The following is an 11,018-nucleotide window of genomic DNA, read 5'->3' on the forward strand; positions in this document are numbered from 1 at the left end:
AGGTGTTAATAACAGTGGCTTGTTTATGAATGGAGGCTGCAAGAAATTGACGCCGTCAGGCATAAATAAGTGCTTACTGTATGTGCAGATCAAAGCATTAACCTTTTATATGCATGTAATTCCAGTTTCTGTAACTCAAAACTGTTGTTTTTTTCCATAAAAGTGTCTTCTATTCAATCCCTTATTACCCCTTAGTTAATCCTGATTAATTATTCATACTGACTCCATAAACCAAAAGTGGATGTGAAAAAAAACCTTTCTTAAGTTTATGTTCAAATTAGTTCAAAAAAGTTTTTGCAAGCATCAATAAAATGCAGTAATGTTTGTTTTACCATGTAAATTAGACTGTGGGCAAACACTTTCATGTGCTAAATGCCAAAAAACCATGCAAAGTACATGGATCTAAGGGAGGTGAGTACTCCTGGAGTGTGATTGCTGACCTTTTATTAATGCACCTAGACAAGTTGTCGGAAGCCATGGCAATCTGGGGTATCCTGGGGTATTTAACTCACTTTGTTGAGCTTGTTATAAATCAAATATAATGCACAAATATTATTTACGTTAACTCATAATCCAAAAATACAGACGTCTGTTTAATGCAAAATTTTTAGCAGACTGGAAAAGAGGAACACTGACCAATAATGCAGCTTTGTGTTCAACTAAAAACAAATTAGGACATAAAAAAAACTGGTTGAAATAGAATACAAAAAACATTGAATTGGGCCAAAAAACGTCTTTCATCTCTTCTTTCTTTAGCTATTTTTTCAGATTTGTAAGTAAACCTTGTTTTCATCCATTTTGTGCATGGAACCTGGACATGGCCTTGTTTCCAAAGCCATTGGCACCAGATATTATTCAAAGTTTAAATATAAAGTACAAATCTCGACAGATCCAAATTATATTGTACTGTTTCTTATATTACAGAAAGGTATGTACCTATTTTATTGAAAATAGCAGTAAAAAGACTAAAAAAGGAATGTAGAAATAAATAAAAGCAATGTATAGGGAAGAAAATGTCCACATGAGCTGCACATCTCTGCAAACCCCAGGTAAGAAAGTGTAAGAGCCTCAACCTGGGCCCCAGCCAAGTCCCACCCCCAATTTGTTTCACTCAACCCCCAGAGTTTAATCATGTTCCCCGTGATGAAGCTCCGGGGCGGAGTGAAATGCATTTGGGGGCATGGCCTGGCTGGAGCCTGGGCTGAGGCTTTTACACTTTCTTACCTGGGGTTTTGCAGAGATGTGCAGCACATATGGACATTTTTTCCCTTTACATTGCTATCTGGAGCCAAGACAAGCTCCATTCTAGCCTGCATTTGCAGTGGTCAGCTTTATTGTTTGTGATTCCTACAGCCTGAGCAGCTTCCACAATTTCGGTTTGGGGTCACAATAAATAAAAATTTGCCATCTGTAGTTTCCCATCAACTGTCACAGTGTACAGTGCACAAAAACATCTGTCACAAGTACCAAATAATAACATTTTTTAAAACTGTGTATAAATAAAAAAATGTAAAGTGCCCTGTCTCCCCGTGCTTGCATGCAAAGGTGAAAATGCATGCGTTGGTCCCATATGCAGGCATAAAAATTGCAAAACACACCATTTTATTCTCTAGAGCCTCTGCTGAAAATATATATAATGTTTGGGGGTTCTAAGTAATTGTTTGGGGATTTTGGGCCTCTCTATGTGGTTAGGCTGTGAAAAAGTCTCACACAAGTGGTATCGCCAAACTCAGGAGGAGTAGCAGAATGTATTTTGGGGTGTAGTTTCAAGTATGCCCATGCCTTGTGTGAGAAAAAACTTGACATATGACATTTTGTGAAATGTGAAAAAAAACACATTTTATTTAATTTCTTTTTTTTTTTTTGTCCCAAAAAATTGTGGGAAAAAAACTGACAACTTCACCATGCCTCTTACTATACAGTATATATTTGAATGTCTACTTTCCAAAAAGGGGTCATTTGGGGGGTATTTGTACTGTTCTGGAATGTTATGGCCTCAAGAAATGAGATGTGTGTGATGATGAGGTGAGATCAATTTTTAATGAATGGTACCATAGCTTTTCGGCACGGTTCACATTGGTGCGTCATGAGAGTCATGAGACTGTAAATCTGACTTTGCCCTGCGACTTTGGTCCGACATCGATCCGACTTCCATGTGACTTTAATGAACAGAATCTGATTTTATGTTGAATCTGTTTTTATTAGAACAAACATTTGCACAGAGAAGGGAACATATTTCACAGTGCGTACAATAACAACGAATCACACATTAAACCAATACCATATAGGTAATAAACAGCAATAGGAACAGCAAGTATAAATGATACAACCGGGATAGTGGCTTAAAACAAGAAAGTGTATTGCCTGATTCCAAGTACTCAGTGTGTCCTTGCTAGGGAATCAGAAGTGTCAATAAAGACCATATACAGAAATATGCAAATGGCAATTAGTAAGGGATTGCCAAAAGAGGTAAAGCAAAGTAAGAAAAAGGAGGAAAAAGAGGGAGGGGGACCGCCCGGAGAGTCAGAAACAAAAGTATCAAAATCGCTGGAAAAGCGAAAGTTGAGCCACACAGACCACATGGTAGTGTGAGAATCTGATTTGCCATTCTCCCAAGACACCAGTCTTTCAATATGTTCAAGCCGGTCGACTTCACATGCCCATTGAGCCATAGGGGAGCGCCATCGGTTGACGCCAATGTCTGGCAATCACAGATCGCGCCGCGGTGAGAAAGTGATGGATGAGGCTTTTTTTAATAACAGAATCTGATTTTGATCTGACTTTGAGCTGAATACGACTTGGGTCTTGAGCGAAAACCCCACATCAAAATAAAAAAAAAACCAGTGTGGGCCCCCCCCAAAATCAATACTAGACCCTTATCCTTTTACCCTACTCAAAAACACCCCCCCATGTTGAGGGCATGTGGCCTGATATGGTTCAGGAATGGGGAGGTGCTCGATTGTCCCCCTCATTTCCTGCATGCCTGGGTAAGGGTCTGGTACAGAGTTTTGGGGCGACCCCATACCATTTTTTTGTTTTTTATTTACTCGAGGGGTTTCCCCCTGAAATCCATAACAGACCCAAAGGGACTGGTATGGATTTGGGGGGGGGGGGTCCCACTCAGTTTTTTTTTTTTTCAATATATTTTACATTGCTATTTGCTAACTTTGCCTCTGAGCATGTCACATGTCACAAGTCATATCAGTTAAGATACTGATCAGACTTGGATTCGACTTCTATTAACCACTTTACCTCTGGCCACTGTGCCTCTACTGCGGCACAGTGGCTCGTTATCGTCCAGCGACGTAGACCTACGTCGCTGGACTCCCCCCCCTGTAGGCGGCGCTTGCGCGCCGCCGGAGGCGCGCTCCCGCTGTTTTCATTCACATCGGGAGTCAGGCCAGGGGAGGAGCGGCGGCGATCACCGCCGCTCTTCCCCGATCGTCGGGGAATCTAGTTTGGAGATCCGCCCGCCTGTGTAAACAGAGCGGGCGGATCTCCTAAGTGACAGGGAGTGACAGATCGGAGTGTTCAGTATAGCTGAACATCCGATCTGTCCCTGACTCACTCAGTCACCTCCCCCCCCCACAAGTTAGTAAGCACCAGGCATACATTAACCCCTCCCTCTCTAATAAAATTAACCCCTTCCCTGCCAGTGTCATTTTTACAGTAACAGTGCATATATATAGCACTGATTACTGCAGTAATGTCACTGGTACCCCCAAAAGTGTCAAAAATGTCAGTCAAGGGTCCGATCTGTCCGCCGCAATGTCGCAGTCCCGCAAAAAAAATCGCAGATCGCTGCCATTACTTGTTAAAAAAAAAAACACCAAAAATTACAGAAATCTTTCCCTTAGTTAGTAAACGCAATAACTTTTGCGCAAACCAATCAAAATATGCTTATTGTGATTTTTGTTACCAAACATAGGTAGCAGAAAACAAATTGGCCAAAAATTTTAAAAAAATGTGATTTTTACATATTTTTTGGGAGGAATTTCATATAAAAAATTTTAAAAATATTGTTATTTTTTCAAAATAAACGCTATTTTTTGTTTATAGTGCAAAAAGTAAAAATCGCACAGGTGATCAAATACCACCAAAAGAAATCTCTATTTGTGGTAAAAAAAGGACATAAATTTCGTTTGGGTATGACGTTGCACGACCGCGCAATTGTCAGTTAAAGTCGCACAGCGCCGAATCGCAAAAAGTGGCCTGGACGTAAGACAGCAAAATCCTCCGGTGGTAAAGTGGTTAAATTCAATGGGCTGAAATCAGACCTAAGTCAGACCCAAGTAGTGCAGGAATGTTTTCAAAAGTCGAGCCCGCACAAGTTGGACCAGTTAATATGGCTCTCACGGGGAAACATTGATTTTTACATGTCATGCGACTTGTGCTCTCAAAGTGGTAGAACTTGTCGAACCAGTGTGAACCAGGTCTTAGGATCTATAACTTTCACACAGACCAAGTAATATTCACTGATTTGAGTTATTTTTACCAATGAAATGTAACAGTAAAAATTTTGGTGAAAATTTCCGAAGAAAAATGACTTATTTGCAAACTTACTGTATATAACAAAAACTAAGATAAAATAATTTTTTTAAAAAATGTTCAGTCTTTTTTTCATTTAAAGCTCAAAAATTAAATCCAGTGGTGATTAACTATCACCAAAAGAAAGCTCTATTTGTGTGAAAAAATGCTAAAAATGTTATATCGGTGCAGTGTTGCATGACTGAGTAATAGTCATTTAAAGTGTGAGAGCGCTGAAAGCTGAAAATTGGCCTCAGTAGGAAGAGGGTGAAAGCATCCAGTTTTGAGGTGGTTAAAGCTCAAGTCCGGTCAGTCCCATACTACCACTGAATCCCCGCAACTAGTTGCTTGACTTAATAAAAAAATCCAAAAACCCTTTACTTTTAGGGAGCAGAGCCCAGCTGGTCCAGGTCCAGAATATTCTTTCCTCTGAATTGCAGAGTGGGAGGATCCTTTTTCAGGTACTCACATAACTGGGACATACTATGACACTCCAGGTTGTCAGCGTCCAGGACTTCTGGTCCTATATTGTAGATGATAATGTCAGTTTACATGCAACTGACAAGGTGGCAAAGTGAGGCGGCTTCAGGGGACTGGTGGTACAGAAAAGAAAAAGGTAAGTATAGTTGCTTTTTTATTTTCACCCTAAACAAAGTAAGCATTAAACATATACAGTGCTGGGGGAAACCCCACTGCAAGGGGATTTTTTTTCCTAGGAGTTTAACTTTAATTTGTTCATTTGCTCATTTTACACATGAACCTAAAAGGCAGTAAGAGATAGGTTTCAGTATATGCACTTGCTAGATATATTTCATTTAACTAGATAGTTATAAAATCAATTTTTAACCACTTCCATACCGAGTCATGTAAAATGACGTCGGCAAAGTGGTTGTCTAGATCCGGGCCGCCGTCATATGACGTCGGCCCGTTCTAGCTGCTACTGCGCGCCCCCGGCGGCGCGCAGCGGCGCGATCAGGGATGAGGCTCGTCCCTCGGACATAGCCCATCACTGATCAAGGTAAACAGCCAATAGAAATTGGCTGTTTACCACGTGATCGGCTGTGTCAATCACAGCCGATCACATGAGTGGCTCCAGCACGAGCCGCTCGTTCTCTCTGCAATGCGTGCCCCCGGGGGCGCGCAGAGCAGCGATCGGGGACGAGGCTCGTCCCTCGGACAGAGTCGATCCCCGATCTAGGTAAAGAGCCAATGAAATTGGCTCTTTACCACGTGACCGGCTGTGTCCAATCACAGCCGGTCACAAATGTCAACAGAGAACACGGTAACTAGCTGTCACCGTGTTCTCCTCCTCACACACTGATCCTGTGTGAGGAGGAGATTGTGGTAACAGCTAGTTACCAACTACAGTGCACCCTAAACACACTGATTGCCCCCCCCCCCCAATAAAGAGCACCTGTCACTAGCCCATCAAAGTACCCGAGTACCTGTCATCAGGTACTCAGATGACAGGTACTCGGGTACTCTGATGGGCTGGTGACAGGTATTCGGGTACTCTGATGACAGGTACTCAGGTACTCTGATGACGGGTACTCTGATGACAGGTACTCGGGTACTCTGATGACAGGTACTCGGGTACTATGACGGGTACTCAGGTACTCTGATGACAGGTACTCGGGTACTCTGATGACGGGTACTCGGGTACTCTGATGACAGGTACTCGGGTACTCTGATGACAGGTACTCGGGTACTCTGATGACGGGTACTCTGATGACAGATACTCGGGTACTCTGATGACAGGTACTCAAGTACTCTGATGACGGGTACTCGGGTACTCTGATGACGGGGACTCGGGTACTCTGACAGGTACTCGGGTACTCTGATGACAGGTACTCGGATACTCTGATGACGGGTACTCGGGTACTCTGATGACAGGTACTCGGGTACTCTGATGACAGGTACTCGGGTACTTTGAGTACCTGTCAACGGAGTACCCGTCATCAGAGTACCTGAGTACCTGTCACCTACCCATCAGAGTACCCGAGTACCTTCCACCTGCTCATCAGAGTACCTGACGCCTGAAGTACCCAAGTACTTGCCGCCTGCTCATCAGTACCCATCACTACTCATCAGTACTCATCAGTACCTATCACGTATCAGTACTGATCATCAGTACCCATCAGTACAGTATCACCTATCACCTATCAGTCAGTGAGTACTACTCATCAGTACCTATCACCTGCCTGTCACCTGCCCATCAGAGTACCCGAGTACCTGTCACCTGCCTATCGGAGTACCCGAGTACCTGCCACCTGCTCATCAGTACCAGAGTACCTGTCACCTGCCCAACAAAGTACCCGAGTACCTGTCACCCTTCATACAGCCACCATGTCCAAGTCCAAAAAGGTTTATATACGTCGTCCGTTTAAACCTAAATACCGGTGTTATGGCAGCAGATAGCTGCCATAACCCTGGTATTTTTTTAAACGGTGGACGGTTGGCTTTCCGATAAGGGTGGTCCCAGCGGCGGATTCGCCGTGGGATCACCCTTCCGGGATGGCGGAAGAGGTGCCCCCCCCTCCCGACGCGTTCTGGTCCTTTTCCCCGCTTACCGGACCCGCCGGCAGCGGGGAAAACGATCCGGTCCCGAATCCTCACAGACAGGATGTCGAGTGAGGGCAAGCTTGCCCTCACTTGACTCTATGGTCTTGGAGGACCGGAGCTACGGAAAATGTTGTTGCCTAGCAACCGGTTTAAAGGTCCTTTTTTTTTTTTTTTCATTTTATATTATAATTATTATTTTTTTTTTTTTTTTTCTATCTTTTAGTGTACTTGTGAGATCTGAGGACTTTTTGACCCCAGATCTCACAAAAAAGAGGTCCTGTCGTGCCTCTTTTGATCAATTTTTTTTTTTTAAACGGTGTAAAAATAAAAAATAATAAATAAAATAAATAGTTAAAAAAAAAAAAAAAAAAAATTAAAGCGCCCTGTCCCCGTTAGCTCGCGCGCAGAAGCGAATGCATACAGAAACCCCGCCCACATATGTAAACGGTGTTCAAACCACACATGTGAGGTATCGCCGCGATCGTTAGAGCAAGGGGAATAATTTGAGCCCTAGACCTCCTCTGTAACTCAAAGATGGCAACCTGTAGAAATTTTTAAATTGTCGCCTATGGGGATTTTTAAGTACCAAAGTTTGTCACCATTCCGTGAGCGTGCGCAATTTTGAAACACAACATGTTGGGTATCTATTTACTCGGCGTAACATTATCTTTCACATTATGGAAAAAAATTTGGCTGACTTTACTGGTTTCTTATTTTTTAATTAAAAAAAGTGAATTTTTTCCAAAAAAATTTCGTTTGGAAGACCGCTACGCAAATACGGTGTGATAAAAAATATTGCAATAATCTCCATTTTATTCTCTAGGGTCTCTGCTAAAAAAAATATATAATGTTTGGGGGTTCTAAGCAGTTTTCTAGCAAAACAACTGATTTTAGCTTGTAAACACCAAATGTCAAAAATAGGCCTAGGCAAGTGGCTAGGATGCATGATGATGCTCCTTGGATGTTCGGCCCCTCTATATGGCTAGGCTGTGAAAATGTCACATGTCACAAGTCATATCAGTTAAGATACTGATCAGACTTGGATTCGACTTCTATTAACCACTTTACCTCTGGCCACTGTGCCTCTACTGTGGCACAGTGGCTCGTTATCGTCCAGCGACGTAGACCTACGTCGCTGGACTCCCCCCCCTGTAGGCGGCGCTTGCGCGCCGCCGGAGGCGCGCTCCCGCTGTTTTCATTCACATCGGGAGTCAGGCCAGGGGAGGAGCGGCGGCGATCACCGCCGCTCTTCCCCGATCGTCGGGGAATCTAGTTTGGAGATCCGCCCGCCTGTGTAAACAGAGCGGGCGGATCTCCTAAGTGACAGGGAGTGACAGATCGGAGTGTTCAGTATAGCTGAACATCCGATCTGTCCCTGACTCACTCAGTCACCTCCCCCCCCCACAAGTTAGTAAGCACCAGGCATACATTAACCCCTCCCTCTCTAATAAAATTAACCCCTTCCCTGCCAGTGTCATTTTTACAGTAACAGTGCACATATATAGCACTGATTACTGCAGTAATGTCACTGGTACCCCCAAAAGTGTCAAAAATGTCAGTCAAGGGTCCGATCTGTCCGCCGCAATGTCGCAGTCCCGCAAAAAAAATCGCAGATCGCTGCCATTACTTGTTAAAAAAAAAAACACCAAAAATTACAGAAATCTTTCCCTTAGTTAGTAAACGCAATAACTTTTGCGCAAACCAATCAAAATATGCTTATTGTGATTTTTGTTACCAAACATAGGTAGCAGAAAACAAATTGGCCAAAAATTTTAAAAAAATGTGATTTTTACATATTTTTTGGGAGGAATTTCATATAAAAAATTTTAAAAATATTGTTATTTTTTCAAAATAAACGCTATTTTTTGTTTATAGTGCAAAAAGTAAAAATCGCACAGGTGATCAAATACCACCAAAAGAAATCTCTATTTGTGGTAAAAAAAGGACGTAAATTTCGTTTGGGTATGACGTTGCACGACCGCGCAATTGTCAGTTAAAGACGCACAGCGCCGAATCGCAAAAAGTGGCCTGGACGTAAGACAGCAAAATCCTCCGGTGGTAAAGTGGTTAAATTCAATGGGCTGAAATCAGACCTAAGTCAGACCCAAGTAGTGCAGGAATGTTTTCAAAAGTCGAGCCCGCACAAGTTGGACCAGTTAATATGGCTCTCACGGGGAAACATTGATTTTTACATGTCATGCGACTTGTGCTCTCAAAGTGGTAGAACTTGTCGAACCAGTGTGAACCAGGTCTTAGGATCTATAACTTTCACACAGACCAAGTAATATTCACTGATTTGAGTTATTTTTACCAATGAAATGTAACAGTAAAAATTTTGGTGAAAATTTCCGAAGAAAAATGACTTATTTGCAAACTTACTGTATATAACAAAAACTAAGATAAAATAATTTTTTTAAAAAATGTTCAGTCTTTTTTTCATTTAAAGCTCAAAAATTAAATCCAGTGGTGATTAACTATCACCAAAAGAAAGCTCTATTTGTGTGAAAAAATGCTAAAAATGTTATATCGGTGCAGTGTTGCATGACTGAGTAATAGTCATTTAAAGTGTGAGAGCGCTGAAAGCTGAAAATTGGCCTCAGTAGGAAGAGGGTGAAAGCATCCAGTTTTGAGGTGGTTAAAGCTCAAGTCCGGTCAGTCCCATACTACCACTGAATCCCCGCAACTAGTTGCTTGACTTAATAAAAAAATCCAAAAACCCTTTACTTTTAGGGAGCAGAGCCCAGCTGGTCCAGGTCCAGAATATTCTTTCCTCTGAATTGCAGAGTGGGAGGATCCTTTTTCAGGTACTCACATAACTGGGACATACTATGACACTCCAGGTTGTCAGCGTCCAGGACTTCTGGTCCTATATTGTAGATGATAATGTCAGTTTACATGCAACTGACAAGGTGGCAAAGTGAGGCGGCTTCAGGGGACTGGTGGTACAGAAAAGAAAAAGGTAAGTATAGTTGCTTTTTTATTTTCACCCTAAACAAAGTAAGCATTAAACATATACAGTGCTGGGGGAAACCCCACTGCAAGGGGATTTTTTTTCCTAGGAGTTTAACTTTAATTTGTTCATTTGCTCATTTTACACATGAACCTAAAAGGCAGTAAGAGATAGGTTTCAGTATATGCACTTGCTAGATATATTTCATTTAACTAGATAGTTATAAAATCAATTTTTAACCACTTCCATACCGAGTCATGTAAAATGACGTCGGCAAAGTGGTTGTCTAGATCCGGGCCGCCGTCATATGACGTCGGCCCGTTCTAGCTGCTACTGCGCGCCCCCGGCGGCGCGCAGCGGCGCGATCAGGGATGAGGCTCGTCCCTCGGACATAGCCCATCACTGATCAAGGTAAACAGCCAATAGAAATTGGCTGTTTACCACGTGATCGGCTGTGTCAATCACAGCCGATCACATGAGTGGCTCCAGCACGAGCCGCTCGTTCTCTCTGCAATGCGTGCCCCCGGGGGCGCGCAGAGCAGCGATCGGGGACGAGGCTCGTCCCTCGGACAGAGTCGATCCCCGATCTAGGTAAAGAGCCAATGAAATTGGCTCTTTACCACGTGACCGGCTGTGTCCAATCACAGCCGGTCACAAATGTCAACAGAGAACACGGTAACTAGCTGTCACCGTGTTCTCCTCCTCACACACTGATCCTGTGTGAGGAGGAGATTGTGGTAACAGCTAGTTACCAACTACAGTGCACCCTAAACACACTGATTGCCCCCCCCCCCAATAAAGAGCACCTGTCACTAGCCCATCAAAGTACCCGAGTACCTGTCATCAGGTACTCAGATGACAGGTACTCGGGTACTCTGATGGGCTGGTGACAGGTATTCGGGTACTCTGATGACAGGTACTCAGGTACTCTGATGACGGATACTCTGATGACAGGTACTCGGGTACTCTGATGACAGGT

Source organism: Pelophylax lessonae (assembly GCF_965119305.1).
Source record: "Pelophylax lessonae genome assembly, chromosome: 5".
In the NCBI taxonomy this organism is placed as follows: Eukaryota; Metazoa; Chordata; class Amphibia; order Anura; family Ranidae; genus Pelophylax; species Pelophylax lessonae.